This window comes from Nelumbo lutea, chromosome 3 (assembly GCF_056320005.1).
Source record: "Nelumbo lutea isolate HS-2025 chromosome 3, American lotus-T2T, whole genome shotgun sequence".
Taxonomy (NCBI): Eukaryota; Viridiplantae; Streptophyta; class Magnoliopsida; order Proteales; family Nelumbonaceae; genus Nelumbo; species Nelumbo lutea.
The window spans coordinates 64,464,136-64,486,090 of record NC_142686.1 but is presented as its reverse complement, the minus strand read 5'-3'; the positions used below and the strand labels follow the sequence as shown (position 1 = coordinate 64,486,090).

The following is a 21,955-nucleotide window of genomic DNA, read 5'->3' as shown; positions in this document are numbered from 1 at the left end:
AACTCAAATCTCCCTCATTCTGTGCAACAATCCTACAACAACCATTTTTCATCAATATCACATTTTCTCCATATTTTGTCATTAACAAAAAAGAAGGGGTAGGGGGTAATCATAAATATCATCATTCATCAACATTCATATGATGAGGAACTTTCTAAATGAGGTTTAATAGTTGGTTTCTAAAAGTGGGAATAACGCACACACACATAGATATACTTGTACTTGTGTATATTTCCAATTTTTTTGCAATTTGTTTTATATTTATGCATCTATAAAAAATATTCTTATTTATCCAATTTATTATGGTTCATTAATATAAAGATATGTCCAAATAAAATTCTTGCAAAGGTAATGAGAATTAGTAAAATTCTTATTTATCATTTATAAAGTTCTTAATACTCTTATTTATTATGGTTCATTAATAAAATTAATAATTTTTAGTAGTTACCTTCATCAAAATTTACCTTTGAAAGAATTAACTTCTATATGATAAATCCAACATTAGCTCCTTCAACCACTGAAAGCCTTACAATAAACTGTTATAAAAAATATTACTTACTATTGTAGATATCTTGCTATCCTATGATGTGGGCTTAAATGTAATGGAAATGTAAAATTAACCCATCATATGGGAATAAAGAAGAGAAAACCATCTCCTACCTTAATGATCAAGAACTAAACCAATGAAAATAGGTTAAAAATATTTAAAGAACACAAGAAAATAGTTTAAAGAATAAATTACTAATCCATTTACAAGTTGGAAATCTCTTTATAGTGGTTAATGTGGCCCAACATTAGCTACTAAGAACTGATGACAATATATTTGTTCCTGTAGTGATAGCATGCCATGTGGGGATCCCAAAACCATTGTATGATACTCCAACACCACGTAGGCGATGACTTGCCTTAGCCAAAATGATGGAGACCTACTTGGAACCACGTCAAATGATCCTTGCATGCCCTAAGGGCGCTTTTTTACCACATCACTCTGGCCGACCTATAGACACCTTGTTAGGATCAGGATGACCACCTTATGACCAAGCTTGAGGCCTCAGTACAAGGGATACCTCCTGCTAAGGTCTCACCGACCAGACTGAGGTCTAGGTAGCAACCTGCATGACGTGGTGGCTAACCTGCCTACACCTCTGCCGACCCGCTGGCTTGATAGGCTGACTTGCCTACACCTCTGCTGACCCGCCGACTTGATCGGCTAACCTACCTACACCTCTGCTGACCCGCTGACCTGATAGGCTGACCTGCCTACACCTCTACTGATTCACCGACTTAATAGAGACCCAATTGGTGACCTACCTCTATTGATCTGACAGATACCTATTTGGCGACCTACCTCTGTTGACCTAATGGCGTAAGATCTTGACAGGACTAGATTGACGGAAGAGGTGACCTACCTCCACTGTCCTGACGGAGACTCAGTTGGAAACCTACCTCCACCGACCTAATGACACAAGATCTTGATAGGACTAGGTCGGTAGAAGAGGCAACCTACCTCCATCAACTTGATGAAGACTCAAGTGGTGACCTCATCACCACCGAGCTAGGGACCTTGACATTAGGGGAGACCTCCCTCGATACCCAGTTGGCGACCTGCTTGACGTAGTGACCAGTAATTTTAATGTGAAATATCGTGCCCAACTCCTATGGGATTACATTGTTCGACCATTAAACCCATATCCCTGTGCTGCCTGCTTCAGAGTTAATCTATGCATATTTGACGTGTGCACAAGTTACATATAAATTCTGGTGTTTATGGATGGTTTTGATGCTGATTTGTGTGAATTCTTACCCCAATTTAGCTTGATTTTAGGAAATTGTCAAAGGGGAAAAGTCTAGGGAAAAAAAGTATAAAATCATGCTAAAGGAGGCCAAATAAAAGGTGATACAGCCCACCTGGGAGCAAGGCCCAGCCGAGAGGTCAAAGGAGGGCCATTCGGCCCATGCAGCCCATGTTGCACTCTTTGGGAAATCCCAAAGAGAGAGCACAACCGAAGCTCTCCAATGGAGCCTATTCGGCCTAGCAATAAGGAGGCCCATTTGTAGATCAAGAGCAGCTCAAGAGCAGCCCAAGGTGCAGCCCAAAAAGCCTAAAGGCGGGAAACTTTCTAGAAGAAAGAAATGAGGCATTAAGTGAAAAATAAGGCTAATTGGGTAATTCTGGACAATTTCAGCACCGAATAGTAATTTGGTCATAACTCTCTCATCTGTAATTCGATTGAGATAATTCAAGATGAGTTGGAAAGATAAAAAAAAGTTTTAAAACTTTCATGTTTTGAGTTTTGATAGATACAGACTGAATCAGGGTCAAAATCGAGCCCGAATTATCTAGAACCGCATTATAGAACTTTCTAGATGAAAGAACTTTCTAGATGAGAGAACTTTCTATATGGGAGAACTTTCTATAGGAGGAAAGGGGCTGAGGAGAAGGCTATAAAAGGAGAAGAGAGCCAAGAGAAAAGGGGTCCAACGTCTGATTTCAAACTCTCTTTGAACTCTTGTTCTAAGAGAGAAAAAGAGAGAGAGAGATAGGCGCAAGAGAGGAGAAGAGAGGAGGAACAAGCAACTTCAATAGAAGAAGAAGATGAATTCGAAGAGGGAGAAAGAAATTGGAGATCAAGGTTTCATCCTCACTTGATTTTTGCACCATTTGGTAATCGAATTCAGCTAAGATTTATGTAATTTCTCCATCAAATTTTTCTTTCTTGTTGTAATCAAAGCTTGTTTTATGTAAATTCAATTCTGTAATTTGTTTTCTAAGTTCATTCGAATAAAGTAGATTCAATATTGAAGTTTCTTGTTTGGAATTTTAATTGTGGATTGTTGGCCGAATTGCTAGTCTAAAATCTCAGATCTGAAATTTCAGATAATGAATTTACAAGGTCTGAATTGCTATTTTCCAATCTCAGATCTGTAAATTCAGATAATGAAATAGTGAGATCCGAACTGCTATTCTTTAAAATCAGATCTATGATTTCAGATCATGAACTTATAATACTTGAATTACTTGAGAAAGAATTCTGGTATCTTTAATTCAGTCTGGCCGAATTCTTCCTCTTTCTTGGAATTCCTAGAGTGCTTGAGAAAGACTCTAAGAATTCAGATCTGCCAATCAAGAGCCGAATTGAGTGTAAGGTTAGAGATAACTTGCACAATTCCGTTGGTGTTCATTTAGCTGAGTTGATGATCATCCAGCTGAAATGAAGCCCTAGAATTGCTAGATCTGAATGCATGCATGGGGATTAGATTTTTGCTAGAGATAGAAGAACCGTCATTCATGCATAGATTGAACATGTGTTTGAGAGAGACTGTTCATTGCTTTGGGATTTCACCAAACCAAGGCTGAATCCTATTCTACTCGAATTGCCTAAAAAACTAGTTGCTGAATTTATTTTTCTATGCATCTTTAGCCTGTCTCCTCACTTGCATAAAGGTGTTTGGTTCAATGTGTTAGAAATAACTTTGTAGTTTTAATTTCAGTTTTTCATTAATTTATATTTTGGCTGATCAGATAATAGTAGACTGATTTATTACTATTAGTTGCTATATAAGTCCTCGTGGGAATGATAATCTACTCACTACTCTATTACTTGAGCGGCTAGTGCACTTGCTAGTGTCACAATGAGCCACACATAAAGCTTTTGACGCCATTGCCGGGGACTTGTTGTATCAATATTAGGAATTATTAGCCACTGTTAATCTGATTTTCAATTTGGTGCATTATAGTTTAGATTAGTGTGCATGAAACTCCATTGCTGATCTAGTTAGTTCTCTTTTCTATTGGTGATCTACTTCATCTTTGATTTCTGATTTAGTCTCAGTAGTAGAGTTGCATTCTAGTTTGCATATTTCATAAAAATAGTGTGGATCAGATCTATATACATTAACTGTCATTGCTAAATTCAGAAATCAGATCTGAGCACACTGGAAAAAAAATTGATTTATGATCTTCATTGTTGATTGCTGTTTTAGTCTCAGTAGTATAATCTTGCATCTTTCATAAAATAATGTTCTAGTTTCAGGAGTGGAGTTGTGTTTTCTTTTATTCTGTATACTTCATAAAATTGTGTGGTTCAGATCTGCATACATTCACTGTCATTGCTGAAATCAAAATGCAGATTTGAGCACACAAGAAAAAAAATTTTAAGTCTGTTGTTTTAGTTTCAGTAGTGTAGCTACATTCTAGTCTTGCATATTTGATAAAAATGGTGTGATTCAGATCTGTATACATTACTTTTCATTGTTGAAATCAGAATTCAGATCTGAATACACAGAAAAAGAAACATACATAGCTGTTCTAATTCAGTAGTGTAGCTGGTAGATGTAGTTCTTCAGATCTGCACACACTCAATTATTGATTTAGGTAATCTTTTCTTTTAGTTCTACACTGGTTAATCTGAATTCTCTTTCCATTGTACTAGGATTCAGATCTGTATTTTCTGATATCTGTAGTATGATTCAAATCTGAATTTTCCTATTACTGCTTTGCCTAGTTCAGATCTAGTTAGTTTCAGTAGTTTCAGAAGTTTCAGACTTTTCTTCTTTCCCCTTGCTGAATGCATCTAGGTTAGGTTACTGTAGAATATAGCTTATTAATTCTATAGGTTACTTGGATGAGTTGATAGATTTCAGATATGATTTTCTGCTGTTATAGCTTCTATTTCTGATTTAATAGATCTGATATAATTCTGATTTAAAGTAGGTTTCAGATCTGTGTTTTCTGATTTCTGTGGTGTAGTTCAGATTTGTATCTTCCTATGACTGATTTTCTTGGTTCTTTGCAGTTGTTTTAGTTCAGATCTGCATATATTAACTTTCACTACGAAAATAAAAAATCAGATCTGAGCTCACTGAAAAAAAAAAAAAAAATTCTTTTGATCTTCATTGCTGATTTCTTTAACTGTTAGCTGATTTCAGTTCTACACAAATCTGCATATAGCATTCTTCATTACTGATATTAGTGCTCTATTTTTTTTCTATTGCTGATTTGTTTAGTTTTGATTACTGTTTTAGTTCTGCTAGTTTAGCTAGTTTTTGGGTCTATATATCTCATAAAAACATAGGAGTTCAGATCTGTACACAGTAGATTTCAGTGCTGAAATAAAAAATCAGATCTGAGCACACTGAAGAAAAAAAAGAAGAAATTATAGCAGTTCTAGTTTCAGTAGTTAACTGATTTGAGTTTTGTATATTGACTTTAGTGTAGTAGTTTAGACCTATATACATTGTTTTATGCCTTTCTGACTTCAGGCCAGAGTTGATAGATTGCTGATTTGATAGAACTTTATAGGCTGCTTTTCTTTTTAGACTTTGGTTGTTGTTTTGGCCTTGGTAGTATAGCTGATTTGTAATTCAGTGTACTTTATAAAATTCTTATAGTTCAGATCTGTGTAAATTACTCTTCATTGCTGAAATTAGAAATCTTAGGCTGCTATTCTTGTTTCAATCTTGTATATCAATTTGGTAGTGTGCAGTCTTCTTGATTTCAGTCTTGTATATCAGATTTCAGATCTGTCTATATTAGTTTTCAGCCGGCTGATTGTTCTTTTTCTTGAAGTTTTTCTTGTTAGGTAGCATTCAGCATTTTTTGCTTTGTAGATTTCTACTCTTTTAGTGTTTAACAGTTCCTCTTTCTTAGGATTGTTGCTTGTTTGATAGCTTACATTCCTTGATTAGTGTACAATAGTTTTTTTTACTATTTTGATAGAAGAAATGACAACAACCAACCATCAATGGCATTCCGAAAGAGCATAAGTTAGAAGGCAGCAAGGTCTTCACAATGTGGACACATATACAACTTTATCTGCACAAATAGGTGCAATCAGCAGGGAAATAGATGAAATGTAGATGGAAGCCATGCATGTGCAGTTCATGACTTGTGATTGGTGTGGGGGAGGCCACATCAGCACTGCATGCCAAGTTGGAAATCAGTTTATGCAGCCTCCAGAACAGGTAAACTTTGTTGGCCACTTTCCAAGGCATCAATACAGTCAATACCCTTGTGCCTTTAACCCTGGATGGGGAGGATACCCGAATCAGTCATGGCCAAATCAACATATGCCAAAGCCCTTCCCCCAAAACTTCCATCAGCTAGAACAGAAATCTAACCTAGAGGAGCTGATGACCAAGTTCATAGCTAGTGCTGAAACCAGATTTCAGAATAACAAAATAGCAATAAAGAACTTGGAGAAGCAAGTCAGGCAGTTGGAACAATTGATTTCAACAAGCATACCGGGCACTCTACCAGGGAGTACTAAAGTGAAGAGAAGGCAAAGGCTGAAAACAAGGTTAGCAGGTTGGCCAACACCCTTGAGCTTTGCATACAAGAGGAAGGAGCTGCAAGGGAAGAGAATGAAAAGATGCAAGGCATGGTAGCATATACCTGAATGCCAATCCACATTTTCAAGGGAAAGAGTGTCTCAAGTTGGATGGCTTGGATACCCCGCCAATACCCATAAGCAAGCATTCAGCCCAAAATCCACCCTCCCTTGAGCTGAAGCAACCCCTCCACCTCTAGAGTATGCTTTCTTAGAGGCTCCATCAGCACTACCAGTAATCATATCAGCAGATTTGAGCCATTTGCAAAGAGAAAAGCTGTTGAAGGTGTCTCGGGAATACATGACAGCTTTAGCTCGAAAGGTGTCATTGATGATGAGGTTGGTGGTTGTTTTTAGGCCAGCGGTTAGCACCTCACTAGAAGGTCGAGCTTTAGACAAAAAAACAAGCGCTTGTTGGGAGGCAACCCAATTCAGATTTTTAGTCATAAACTCTCTTGTTTTTGTTTCTGCTTTTCTTATTCATATCAGTTGAGTTTAGTTAGTATTTATGTTGGATGTTAATTAAATAAGTTGCTGATATCTCTCTGTAGTTTTATGTGATTCTTAGCAGCTAGAGGATTCCCATCACAATAGCTATTGTAGTATTTAGAAGAAACTTCAGGAAAGTCCTCTAACCCCTATCATTGATTGATAATGCTTTTCATGCAATTACCTTCATTGCTAGATTTTTTTTTGTTACTCTCTAACATTAGGAACATTGAGGACAATGTCCATCGTAAGTGTGGGGGAGTGAGGCTGTAGCCATGCACCTCAATCATCCCAACACACACATGCTTACAATGACATAACCAAATAAACTAGAAAGCCCCTTAAGATCATTGTTGTTTATTAGGTGAATTAAAAGAGGGAATACAATGAGTTGAGGGAGACCATTGTATGTGTTTTCATTTATTCTTGTGAATGATCCAACTTAGCACAATGCATGAGGTTAAGAGAGCTGAATATGACTTTCAGCATGATTGACCCTAGCTATCCTCATGTGTAGAATGCAGTTAATTGATGATCATTCAAGCTAGTTCACATCTGAACTGTTAATGCATGAGGTTCAATAATTAAAAAAGAAAGAGAAAAAAAAAGTGTGAGATGGAGCATAAAATGCACTTACACCAAAAGAAGAAAGAAGAAAATACCTTGTGTGAAATGGAGCATAAAATGCACTCACACCGAAAGAAAAAAGAAGAAAATACCCCTTGTGAGATGGAGAATAAAATGCACTCACACCGAAAGAAAAAAGAAGAAAATACCCCTTGTGAGATGGAGAATAAAATGCACTCACACCGAAAGAAAAAAGAGAAAATGCCCCATGTGAGATGGAGCATAAAATGCACTCACACCAAAAATGTGATTGAACACTCAGATAGATGCAATGACAGATTTGAAACCAAGCTCATAGTAATGGTTAATTTTAGTGGTCAAGGTGCTGATTTGCATGAAGAATGGAAGTGAATGTTGGAGCATGAAGAACCTCATATTCTACCTTTCCTTAGACCTTATGTATATGATAAGAACGGTAGTTCATAGGAATGGAGCAGAGTACTTACACAAGTTTCCCGACCATTCAATGCATCATCCTCCTAAAAATTCATCCGGTAAATGGTGAGAATAATGATGGATGATCAGTTTATGGGTTATGTCTTTGCTTAAGGACAAGCAAAAGCTTAAGTGTTGGGGTGTTTGATGTGTGCACAATTTACATATAAATTATGGTGTTTATGCATAGTTTTGATGTTGATTTGTGTGAATTCTTACCCCAATTTAGCTTGATTTCAAGAAATTGTCAAAGGGGACAAGTCTAGGGAAAAAGAGCATAAAATCATGCTAAAGGAGGCCAAATAAAAGGTGATACAGCCCAGCTGGGAGCAAGGCCCAGCCGAGAGGTCAAAGGAGGGCCATTCAGCCCATGCAGCCCATGCTGCACTCTTTGGGAAAGCCCAAAGAGAGAGCACAACCAAAGCTCTCCAATGAAGCCTATTCGGCCCAGTAATGAGGAGCCCATTTGTAGATCAAGAGCAGCCCAAAGTGTAGTCCAAGGAGCCTAAAGGCGGGAAACTTTCTAGAAGAGATAAATGAGGCGTTAAGTGAAAAACAAGGCTAATTGGGTAATTCTGGATAATTTTGGCACCAAATAATAATTTGGGCATAACTCTCTCATCCAGACTTCGATTGAGATGATTCAAGATGAGTTGGAAAGATAAAGAAAAGTTCTAGAACTTTTATGTTTTGATTTTTGATAGACACAGACTGAGTCAGGGTCAAAATCGAGCCCGAATTATCTGAAATCGCATTGTAGAACTTTCTAGAGGAGGAAAGGGGCTGTGGAGAAAGCTATAAAAGGAGAAGAGAGCAAAGGGAAAAGGGGTCCAACATCTGATTTCAAACTCTCTTTGAGCTCTTGTTCTAAGAGAGAAAGAGAGAGAGAGAGATAAGCGCAAGAGAGGAGAAGAGAGGAGGAACAAGCAAATTCAAGAGAAGAAGAAGCTGAATTCGAAGGGGGAGAAAGCAATTGGAGATCAAGGTTTAATTCTCAATTGATTTCTGCACCATTTGGTAATCGGATTCAGCTAAGATTTATGTAATTTCTTCATCAAAATTTCCTTTCTTGCTGTAATCAAAGCTTGTTTTATGTAAATTCAATTTTGTAATTTGTTTTCTAAGTTCATTCGAGTAAAGTAGATTCAATCTTGAAGTTTTCTTATTTGGAATTTTAATTGTGGATTGTTGGCCAAACTGCTAGTCTGAAATCTTAGATATGAAATTCCAGATCATGAACTTACAAGGTCTGAATTGCTATTTTCCAATCTCAGATCTGTAAATTCAGATAATGAAATGGTGAGATCCGAACTGCTATTCTTTAAAATCAGATCTGTGATTTCAGATCATGAACTTGTAGTACCTGAATTACTTGAGAAAGAATTCTATTAGCTTTAATTCTATCTGGCCAAATTGTTCATCTTTCTTGGAATTCCAAGAGTGCTTGAGAAAGACTCTAAGAATTCAGATCTGCCAATCAAGAGCCGAATTGAGTGCAAGGTTAGAGATAACTTGCACAATTCGGTTGGTGTTCATTTAGCTGAGTTGATGATCATTCAGCTGAAATGAAGCCCTAGAATTGCTACAGATAGAAGAACTGTCACCCATGCATAGATTGAACATGTGCCCGAGAGAGGCTGTTCATTGCTTTAGGATTTCACCAAACCAAGATTGAATCCTATTCTACTCAAATTTCCTAGAAAACTAGTTGTTGAATTTATTTTTCTATGAATCTTTAGCCTATCTCCTCACTTGCATACAAGGTGTTTGGTCCAATGTATTAGAAATAACTTTGTAGTTTTAATTTCAGTTTTTCATTAGTTTTACATTTTGGCTGATTAGATAACAGTAGACTGATTTATTACTAGTAGTTGCTACATAAGTCCTCATAGGAATGATACTCTACTCACTACTCTATTACTTGAATGGATAGTGCACTTGCTAGTGTCACAATGAGTCACACATCAAGATTCCTTTTCTAACTGAGGAACTACTCCCAAGCATGGCAGACGATTTCCTGAGGATCTTGGACGCACTATGGCCACATCCTCATAGTGATCTCAGACACGTTACGGTTACAACTACTTGCACCTATATAAAGGTGTCTCCTTCAATTAGAAGAGGTATGTGCAATTTAGCATTCATAACTCTCTAGATCTCTTGCTATTTATCTCTCTTAAAATTCTTTGTTGACTTAAGCATCGGAGTGCCAACCTTGGGTAAAGCAACTCAGACACTTTGATCTCTTTGTTTATAGCTTAGCTAGGTGACCTACTCCATGGCATCTAAGTTGTTTGCCAACAGGGAGCACTAGATTAGGCACCATTAATTGGTGCTATTAGTGGAAACACGCTACATAAAATCTAAGTTTCACCCATTCTCTGAGCCTCAAGTGATGGCATCCTCAAGCAAAAACAATAACCCCCAAATCGACGGAACCCCCATAGAGGGTAGAATCAGAATGATCAGCTCGAACAAAGTCTCCAAACCCTAACTGTGAGGCCACCCCTGTGGGTCGAGCTCTCCATGCTCCCCGCGAGAGTTGACAACCAATAGACTGTGAGGTCGCCCTCACAGGTTGAGACCTCCATAGTTCCCATGGGAATTGACAACCAATAGATTATGGATCCACCCCCACAGGTTTAGCCCTCCAAGGGCCTCATTGTATTTTTAGAGCCACTGGAACCATCTTTGAGTAACCCATTCATTCATCTCTTCAGCATATTTTGAATGTTTTCTTTGGTCAATTTTGGGTATCATCTGTAGTGTTAGGCCAATTGCCTAAATTTGAATGTAATCTTTAAGATAAGGGGTTAATGCTCTCTACCCTACCTCTAGCCATTGAAATTCTTCTTTCGTTAATTGCTTTTAGTTTGCTATCTTCTTTTTTTGTCATTCCAAGATATTTTGAACTATGTCCGGCTTGATCCCTTTCAAAGGGGTACATAGAGCAGTCCACCTCATGGGTCTGACCACTTTTATAAATAAAATCTTATTTTCCCTCATTTCTCTTTCCCTTGCCTGAGATGCTTACTTATAAAAAGAGAGTGATTAGTTTATTCAGGGTTGTCTGCTCGTAGAAGAAGGCAGAGTTTGTCCCCTCTCAAAGCCCCAAAAGCATGCCTGAGGAAAGTTAGTTGTTGATCAAGAGCTCTATAATTGAACTTCCTTTTGACCTTCCAACCTGTAATAAAGCCATCATCTTTGTTCGAACTAGGGTAGAATTGCAACTACCAAAGCATGCTACATTTCCTTTGAGTAATGCCTGAGCCGACACAGAACAAATGCACCATCCTAACCTAGTGCTTTGTTGATTAATCAAAGAAAGGACTAGAGGCCATCATCGGCTATTTTTGTTTCCTTATGACCTTATGAATTGTCAAAATTCACTTGTTAGCCAGTTAAGCTCATTCACTAGACTTTTTTTCAAGGAACTAGTAAGTTCCATGGGATGCACCTCAGGGATCATCAAAGATCTAAAAAAATGAAAAAAAAAGAACAAAAAGAAAAAAATAAAAAAAAGAGAAAAAGGAAAAAAGAAAAGAGAAGAATGAGAGTGTTTGAGTAAGCTTGCTACACCAAAGGAATCTTAACCGTATCTAGAGTAGAAGGTAATAAACTAAGAATAGACTATGCTCAACATGTTCTTCTTTAATATGTAACGTGTAGTCGATAATGAAATGAAGGGAGGCCATCCTTGGCCGCTTGTTTGACTTTGTGCATTCAATCCTGATTACATGAAGTAAAGTCCCCTACTTGGCCGTTGAATTTTTTGTTAGCCTTATCTTCACAATAAATACTTCCTAGCTAGTAGGTGTCTAAGCAAGCAGAATGCTATTAGAGTAATTGAGCAAGAGCTCAAGAGAAAAAGAAAAAAAAAGAAGAGAAAAGGAAAAAAATGAAAATGAAAGGAAAAGAAATGAAAAAAAAGTGTAAAAAAATACAAGAGAGAAAAAAAGAAAGGAAAAGGGAATGAACTTTTGGTACCTTTGCTAAGAATGAAATACTCAAGGAAAGTTGGGCAATTATCAAGGAGGATCAATGCAATAGTGAATTGGCAAATGGAGAATCAAGAAAAAGTTAGAAGAAACTGGGGCAGCTAAGATGGTTTTATCACTATGGAATTTTTCATGATGACATCCACTTGTTGGTCTTGATCTTTCCTACTTATTTACATTTCATCTTAAAATAAAGTCCTCCCTGATCAATAAGAAGGCACAATTCATGTTGATGAAGAATATGGAGAGCAATCTCCATCCATATGGATATAAAGAGAGCATTGATAAAAAAAAAAAAAAAAAAAAGAAAAGAAAAGAAAAAGAGGACAAAAATATGTTGATGAGAGTAAACCCTGAATTAAATCCCTAAAGAGATGATTTGAGCACCTGGTGCCTATATTAATTGTTATTTGGGCCTTTTGACCCATCATTTGTAATCCCCATCCCATGTGTTTCGTCCTATAGAACCAAACCTCCTTGATCCTAGAAAAATTGACAAATCAGCACTAGAGAGACCTATTTGGATGGCAATGAAGGATCATAATTGTGATTCTCTCCCTTGAAGTATTAGCTTCATAACCCATCATTTATGTTTGCCAAAAAAAAGAGAAAACAAAAAAAGAAAACAAAAAAGAAAAACTGGTGCAGGCACTCTGTGATAAAGGCCTTTCCTACAATGAATCCCTTGTTCAACACCTTACATTTTCATAGAACATGCTTTTGAATTCAATGAGTTTTAAGTAATGATCTTGAAGAGAGGATACTGACTCTCATTTGATGCAAACCAGATATAACCCATTTGGACATAATTACTCTCATATGAGTTGAGAATGAAGGCACTTTTTCCCTTGAGTTTTGAAGTTTTTCCTTCTTATCATTCCCATATTTCATATCCTTGTGCATTTCTCAATAATTAAATACTTCCTTGTACCACAGTTTGAGGAGATGTTTCAACCTTTGTAGTGCATTCTCAACTTCTATCCTGACTCTACCATCACATCATATCCTTTTGCTTGCTTATATGTTGGTTATTTCGGGATCTTTCATGCAAACCATCGCTTTATTTTTCAAAAAATCCCTTTGGGTGTTTATCTCACACTTTAGTGTTTTGCTTCTTGGGTTCATAATTTTATTGAAGATTTTTTGGTTATGTCAGCCTTTATGCTTTAACCTGCGTCAGGAATCCATTGGTCATTTCAACCTCTATGCTTTGACCCGCGTTAGAAATTCCACCGGTCATGTTAACTTCTATGCTTTGAAACATGATAGAAATTCCATTGGTCATTTCAACTTCTTTGCTTTGACCCAAATCAGAAATTTCATTGGTCATGTCAGCCTTTATGCTTTGACCTGCATCAGAAATCCATTGGTCATGTTAGCCTCTATAATTTGACCTGTGTTAGAAATTCCGTTGGTCAAGTAAGCCTCTATGCTTTAACACGTGCTAGAAATTGCATTGATCGTGTCAGCCTCTATACTTTGACCCACGTCAGAAATCTATTGGTCATGTCATCCTTTATGCTTTGACCCATGTTAGAAATTTTGTTGGTCATGTTAGCCTTTGTGCTTTAACCCACATTAGAAATCCATTAGTAGTGTTAGACTCTATGCTTTGACCCGCGTTAGAAATTCCATTGGTCATGTTAGCTTCTATGCTTTGACCCACATCAGAAATCCATTGGTCATGTTGGCCTCTATTCTTTGACCCACGTCAGAAATTCTGTTGGTCATGTTAGCCTCTATGCTTTGACCCACATCAGAAATCCCATTGGTCATATTAGCCTTGATTCTTTGACCCATGTAGAAAACCTCCTTGGTCATGTCAGCCCCTACGCTTTGACCCGCACTATTATTTTGATTGAATAAATGGAGATGATATAAATAATAATAAAAATAAAAAAATGAAAAATGAAAAAAGAACAAAACAAAAAAGTAGAAAAGAAAAGATAAAATAAGAAGGAAAGAATGATAAATAGTGATATATAAAGGTTGATATTGAGTTCTTCACATTATGCTATGCTAAAGAGCAATTATGGTATAAAAATTTTAGGACCTTTATTAAAACTTGAAATATGTTATTAAATTCTTTCAAAATGTTCTAAAAAAACTAAAAGAAAAGAATGTTTGTTGGTGGCTTATGATTGTGGTTTGCAAGAATTTTGAACCTTTTGTCCTACCTAGTCTTGATGATTGATTTGTTTGTCTCTAACATGGTTTTCTTAGTGATAAGTGTACCCTAATTGCATAAGGTTTTTGACACCTAGGAAGGGCCATTTTTCCAGGATAAATGAGTTTTACAATATGGTTTTTTTTATGAAAAATATTCCCTGCTTCCGTAAGATTTTTGATACCTAAGAAGGGCCACTTTGCCAAAAGTAATTGGTTCTCACATGATAAGTTGCTTTCGTTGCTATGTTTTACGTGTTTGCTTTTCTTTATGACAAATGTGCCCGGATTCTGTAAGGTTTCTGATACATAGGAAGGGTCACTTTGCCAAAAGTAATTGGTTCTAACATGATAAGTTGCTTTCATCGTTGTTTTGTACGTCTTTTCTTTTCTTTACAACAAATGTGCCCTAATTCCTAGGAGGGATCATTTTTCCAAAAAGTAAGTAGTTCTCGAATTATGAGTTGTTTTTGATATGCTTTTCTTTGCGATAAATGTGCCCTGATTCCATAAGGTTTATACCTAGAAAGGGTCCCTTTGCCAAAAGTATTTGGTTATCACATGATAAGTTGTTTTAATTAAGGTTTTCTATATGTTTGCTTTTCTTTTATACAAATGTGCCTTGATTCCAAAAGGTTTCTAATACCTAGGAGGGGTTACTTTGCTAAAAGTAATTGGTTCTCACATGATAAGTTGTTTGCATCACTATTTTCTTCATGTTTGCTTTTCTTTACGACAAACGTGCCTTGATTCCGTAAGGTTTCTAATACTTAGGAGGGGTTACTTTGCCAAAAGTAATTGGTTATCACATGATAAATTGGTTTTATCGTTGTTTTCTACATGTTTGCTTTTCTTTATGAAAAATGTACCTTGATTTCATAAGGTTTCTAGTACCTAGGAGGGGTCACTTTGGCAAAAGTAATTGGTTATCACATGACAAGTTGGTTTGATCATTGTTTTGTACGTGTTTGCTTTTTTTTACGAAAAATGTGCCCTGATTTCGTAAGGTTTCTGATACCTAGGAGGGGTCACTTTGCCAAAAGTAATTGGTTCTCACATGATAAGTTGCTTTCAACATTGTTTTCTACATGTTTGCTTTTCTTTATGGCAAATTTTCCTTGATTCCGTATGGTTTCTGATATTTAGGAGGGGTCACTTTGACAAAAGTAATTGGTTTTCACATGATAAATTGCTTTCATCACTGTTACCTATTTGTTTTTATTCTTTTATGACAAATGTACCTTGATTCTGGAGGTTCTTGATACCTATGAGAGGTCAATTGGCCAAAAGAAAATTGGTCTGAACATGATGAAATGATGGTGCACGAGAACTCCTTTTTGCCTCTCCACTCACTTTAACCCTCTTTCCTTGTTTCATTCAAGATAATACACTATTCACCTTCCCCTTTCTCTTGATAGTGGCAGTGAACCAGTGGCACCCCTCCGACCATTCTCTCCTATTTTTCTCTCTCTCTCCCCCCCTTTCTCTTCTTCATCTTCTTTTTCTTCTCCTTCTTCTACCATTGAATTTCCAAAAATCACTAATCTGAATACACTATTCCCTCTCTTCTTTGTTTGAACGCAAACCAAAGCAATCGGCAGAGATGAGTCTACTCCATCTCCAATCTCTCTTCTTCTTCTTCTTCTTTTTCTTCTCCTCACATTTTTTCGTTGTTCAATCTTTGCCACTGTAATGAGTTGCAGTGACAAATTGGATCGAAATCCCTCTTCTCCGATCTCTCCCTCTATTTCAGTGTTTTGAATAATTTTACATCTACCGGTGATTCCATTCGAACCATCCTCTAGTTTGTTACTTATCTGCACTTCCCCATCCCTTGTTTATCATTTTTCTTTGATTGCTACTGCTGCTACAACTCTTAGTAGTGGCGGATCAATCCTAAATCTCTCCCTCCTCTATTTTGTTTTCTCTGCTACACTTTGTTTCTAAGAACGCAAACATCCATGGGCCCATGCATGGCCCATGCACGCCTACGTAAATCTTTAGGCCCATCAAGAAAGCCCAACCATCTATGTTCTCCTAATCCTATCTCAAGATAACAAACTGGGATAATCTTAATCCTACTTCCAGATAAGAATTATCCTAGATAACCCTAAACTAACCCAGATAATCTTTATCTATTATCCTTGTATAGTCTCACTGTAACTCAACCATTGTAACTATAAATAGGGTTGATTCAACCCTAGTACATACAAGTTAATCAAATCTTTTTCCAATATTTCTATTATTTTGTTTCTATTTTTCTTTTTAACTTGGTATCAGAGCCATCTCGACAAAGACCGGCGCACATGGTAGCAGCATCCAACAATGGCTCAACATTAAGTAGTGCGCTCCCTTCAATCTAGAACGTCACTCATTATCTTCCTATCAAATTAGGAAGCGACAACTACCTACTATGGCGTGCTCATTTCCTTCCCATCCTTCGACACCCCCATCTGCTGGAACTCATAGAAGGTAACAAGAAGCCACCGCCTGAAGTTATACCCAATCCGGATGGTACAGGGATGACTGCGAACCTTGAATTCAAAAAATGGACAGACATCGATCAACTTGTATTGAGTTAGCTGATTTCCTCTCACACTGAAGGAGTTATGACGCAAGTGGTAGGTCTGTCGATATCATTTGATGTATGGACTTCCCTTGTTCATAGTTATTCTACACATTCCCTATCTAGGGTACTATAGTTGTGAAGATAATTGTAAAATTTTGAAAAGGGTCTCTTTCTATTTCTACTTATATATAGTGAGCAAAATCCATTGCTGACAGTCTTTCTACAACATCTGAACCAGTGCTCAAGTCTGAACTAGTACTTTACATTTTATCTGGCTTAGGGAGTGAATATTAGTCGGTGGTTACAACACTTACCAATCAACCAGATGTAGTAGACCTCAATATTGCTGATATTATGGGAGAACTTCTGAACCATAAAAGCTGGCTTGAAGACCTAGCTCTTGCATCAAACACTCGAAGTGCAAATCTGGCTGGCGTCCCTCCTAAGAAAAATAATTTTCAAAACCCCCACAACAGCTCTCCAACCTTCAACAACAACAGAGGTGAGGGGTGTGGACGTGGTGATCCACAATATAATAACCAATCATTTCAAAATTAATCTCAACAATTTTTTGGAGGACACAGAGGTAAAAATAATGTCACTTGCCAGATTTGTAATAAATTTGGACGTAGTGCCCTACAGTGTAGAAAAGCAAAATATGCCTTTGGTTTTTTGATAATTCTTGCAATGATCCTTCTTCATTTCAAGGAGGGGTTAATACACCCTAGAATCAGTATGAAAATAATTTTGATCCCAATTGGTACCTGGACTATGGGGCTACTCTTCACATGACCCCAGATCTAGATAATCTACAAAATCTTACTGAGTATACTAGACTAGATCAAACGAAGGTCGGCAACAGTCAATGTTTGAATATTCATCATACATGATCTTCTTCTATGATTTTTAATCAGCATGCTTTTTGTTTAAAAGATATTTGTCATGTTCCTTCTATCTGCAAAAATTTACTTTTTATTAGTTTTCTATGTGAAGGATCATACGGGGAGAATCCTCCTTCAAGGGGCCAGTAGAGATGGGTTATACAGTTTTCTTGCGCCAACCACAATCACACCTGAAGTGCTTCTTGGAGAATGTACCTCACTTTGTGGTTGGCATCATCACCTTGGTCATGCAGCTATACAAAATGTACAACAAGTTATTTCCAAGTTTGGTCTTCCATTTATTAGATCTAGTATTAATGAGTCTGTTTGTGAATCCTGTCAAATGGGCAAGAGTCGTAGAATGCCCTTGAAGTCATCTATTTCTTAGTCCAAGCATCCATTAGATTTAATTTTTTTAGATGTATGGGGACTTGCTCCCGTTAAGTTGAATAATGGATTTTCTTATTATGTTATTTTTATGGATGATTGGTCAAAATTTGCTTGGGTGTATCTTATGGGCTATGGCTGGGAAATCAGATGTTTGTGATTTGTTTATTAAATTTAAGAGACATGTAGAGGCTTTATTCAATGCCAAAATAAAAGTCTTTCAGTCCGATTGGGGAGGAGAGTATCGCTCTCTCTCCTGGTACTTAGATTCTCAAGGCATCACACATCGATTGGCGTGCCCCATACACACGAACAGAACGGAAGCACAAACATGTGGTTGAATCTGCATTATCTCTACTGGCCTCCTCCAAGCTCCCCTTCTCCTTTTGGGCTGATGCAGTAGAAACTGCAGTTTTTCTGATAAATTGACTGCCAATAGAGGTATTGCATGGTATGTCCCGTCATGAGAAACTCTTTCAGACAACTCTTGATTACTCTCTATTACACTATTTTGGGTGTGCATGCTATCCCTTTCTTTGACCCTACAGCAAGAATAAGTTTCAATTCCGGTCGCTTCAGTGCATTTTTATTGGCTACAATACCTCTCACAATGGTTACAGGTGTCTCCATGTCCCTTCAGGGCATATTTTTATAGCTCACCATGTGGTATTTGATGAAACATTATTTCTGGGAATTCCTGAAGCAACACCAAGCACAACTCTTGCTTCCACAGGAGTTATCATTTCAGGTCTTGTACCTCTGCAACTTGCAACACTGCTGATACCTCCTTCATCCCAGCTTCCATCTATTGGCCTCCTCCAAGCTCCCCTTCTCCTTTTGGGTTGATGTGGTAGAAACTGCAGTTTTTCTAATAAATTGACTGCCAACAAAGGTATTACATGGTATGTCCCATCATGAGAAACTCTTTTAGACAACTCTGACTACTCTCTATTACGTTGTTTTGGGTGTGCGTGTGATGTGTTTGGATTACACTAGCAAGTGCACTAGCTGATCAAGTAATCTACTAATGAGTAGAGTATCGTTCCCATGGGGATTAATCCAATAACTACTAGTACTAGATCTGCTTTATGTTATCTGATAGTCCAAAATCTAAAGGCTGATTCCCTAATTAACGAACAATCCTAGGTATTCTCGGATTAAACCACCTTAAGTAATTAGAGAAAGTGTTTCACGAAAATGCTAGCAGAAATGACTCAACAATTATATCATTAAGCTATCTGACCAAAGTTGATTTCAGCTATGGGTTGGCTATTTCCTAATTACATCAGCAGCCTCTTTCGAGCGCATACCCATCTATCTATGAGCAACAACTCTTATATTTCTATCAAGAATTTAATTGCTGTAGATGCATTAAAGACAAGGAAATCGAAGGAAGTCAATTCTTGATGAACGAATGCCAAATGAATCATGCAAATTATCTCTAAGATACATTCAATCCATCTTCTTGATCAGTTGATCTGATTTCCTAAACCCCTTTTCAAGCGATTTAAGTAATCCAAGAAACAAGAGTTGTTCAGCCAAAATTACTCTTATTATCAAAAACCCTAATCAAGAAATCCCAAGACTGAATCACTAACAATCGGATTAGCTTAAAAGATTAATTTCAGATCTGAATTAACACCAATCATGGTTCACATAGTAGAAAGAAAAAAGGATTCAAACAAAGAAAAACCCTAATTGAACCTAGGTTACGGAAATCACTAAATTAAAGAAGAAGACAACTCAGAAGTTCTACATCAATCTTCGATCTCCTCTCCAATTCTCCTTCGGCAGCCTTGTGATCCTTCTCCTAGCACTTCTTCTTGTTCTTGTGTCAAGGGGACGAACCCTAATTTCTTCTTTTCCTTTTTCTTTTATACTCTTTCTTGTAGCTTTTTGTTGATAGTCCTACTCCCCTTCAAACTCTACTAAATCCAGCCACCTCTTGGAGCCTCCCATAAGGCTGCGGCTGAGCCTCTCTTCTTGCTGGGCCGAAGTGCTCCCTTTACCGCCGTATCACCATGTCTTTATGCTCTATTAACCCTAAATTGTCCCAAATTCCTATTTTCCTAAAATTCAGCTCAATTAGGGTAAAACCATTGAGAATTATCATCAAAATCATATATAAAACAATAAAAACAACATGTAGCTTGCACACACATCAGCGTGCTATCCCTTTTTGCAACCCTACATCAAGAATAAGTTTCAATTTCGGTCGCTTCAATGCATTTTTATTGGCTATAGTACCTCTCACAAAGGTTACAGGTATCTCCATGTCCCTTTAGGGCATATTTTTATAGCTCACCATGTGGTATTTGATGAAACATTATTTCAGAGAATTCATGAAGCAACACCAAGGACAACTCCTGCTTCCACAGGAATTATCATTTCAGGTCCAGTACCTTTGCAACCTGCAACACCGCTGATACCTCCTTCGTCGCAGCCTCCATCTGCACCAGCATCCAACTCCAGTTCAGCGACCATCTCTCTAGACTCAAGACCTTTGGAACAATCCTCTTCTAATCGGCCACAAAGGTATTGAAGTATGCAAGATTTACTAAACTCTACAGCCCTAGTTTCTCAATCGGTATGCACTCATTCTATGCGTACACGGTCCATGGACAGGACCCTTCCCGATCCCAACTTGTGACACGGTATACGATCCCATTTTCTCTTCTCACTCTCCTAGAGGATCAAGAACCTAAAAATTTTAACCAAGCTGCCAAATCAACAAACTAGCAACTAGCTATCCAAAAAGAATCCCGACCCTCATTAAAAATGACACTTGGCACTTGGTTCCCTATGATCCCTCCATGAACATAGTTAGAACTAAGTGGATATACAAAATGAAGTAGAAGGTGGATGGAACCATTAATCGCTATAAAGCCCGACTGGTTGCTCAAGGCTTCAACTAGGTCCTTGGTCTAGATTACTTTGATACCTTTAGTCTGATTGTCAAACCGATAACTGTACAGACCATCCTCTCCGTTGCTCTTGTGCAGAACTGGCCAGTTCTTCAACTGGATATTGACAATGCCTTCCTTCATGGCATCCTTGATGAAAATATTTATGTGAATCAACCAAAATGGTTCATTGATCCCAGATACCCTAATCATGTCTACAAATTGTAGAAGGCTCTCTATGGCCTAAAACAAGCACCGCAAGCCTGGTGTTCACGGTTGAACTTTGTTCTCAAACAAATAGGATTTTGCAACTCTTTTTCTGATCCATCTCTGTTTATTTTCTCCTCCCAACAGATGACCCTACTTTTGCTGGTATATGTCAATGACATTATTTTGACTAGAAACTCTTCCGCTGCTATTTAGTGGGTTTCTCAAGTCACCTTCCTCAGCTTTTCCATTAAAGGACTTAGGGTCACTCCATTATTTTCTCAGGGTTGAGTAAGTCATAAATCTAGCAGTTTGTTCCTCCCCCAATAGTGCTACATCCTGGATCTACTGCATCGAACCAACCTTGAAGGGGCCAAACCTGCAAGCTCGCCCATGTCCACCTCTGGCCCTCTGGCCAACTCTCAAAAGATTCCGGCGAGCCCTTATCTAACCCCATGGAGTATCGGAGCTTTGTTGGGGCTCTATAGTATGCCACCATCACTCGTCCAGATATCTCCTTCGCAGTCAACAAAGTCTGCCAATTTCTTCACTCTCTCATTGATGAATATTGGACAGCAATAAAGTAAATACTTCGCTATCTCAAGGGCACTCTCACTCATAGTCTTCATTTTCAGGGATCATCTTCCTGATAATTGACTGCTTACACTGACGCCGATCGGACCAGCTATCTTGATGATCGATGTTCCACAAGGGGTTATGTAGTTTATCTTGTCTCCAACCAGATTTCCTGGAGCTCCAAAAATCAACATGCCTTTGCTTGCTCCAGCATCGAATCTGAGTTCAGATCTCTCACCAACACAGTCACAGAGTTGTTATGGATTCAGTCTCTGGTACGAGACATTGGCTTTCTAGCTACTCCCCATATTCTTTGTTGAGATAATATGGGTGCTACCCACCTAGCTGCCAACCCCATTTTTCATGCCCATACGAAGCGTGTGGAGGT

At 37.7% G+C, this 21,955-nt stretch overlaps 1 long non-coding RNA gene across 2 annotated transcripts; it reads left to right on the top strand.

Annotated features, from left to right (window-relative positions):
• Window positions 1–2,495: 2,495 nt before the first annotated feature.
• LOC148865345 (uncharacterized) lies at window positions 2,496–18,054 on the top strand. Of its 2 annotated transcripts, none has more exons than XR_016109161.1 (3): window positions 2,496–2,665; window positions 9,814–10,003; window positions 17,607–18,054. It is a non-coding gene; the product is annotated as an uncharacterized LOC148865345 (long non-coding RNA). The 2 variants fall into 2 exon arrangements; XR_016109160.1 differs by having other exon boundaries at window positions 2,496–2,690.
• Window positions 18,055–21,955: the final 3,901 nt, after the last annotated feature.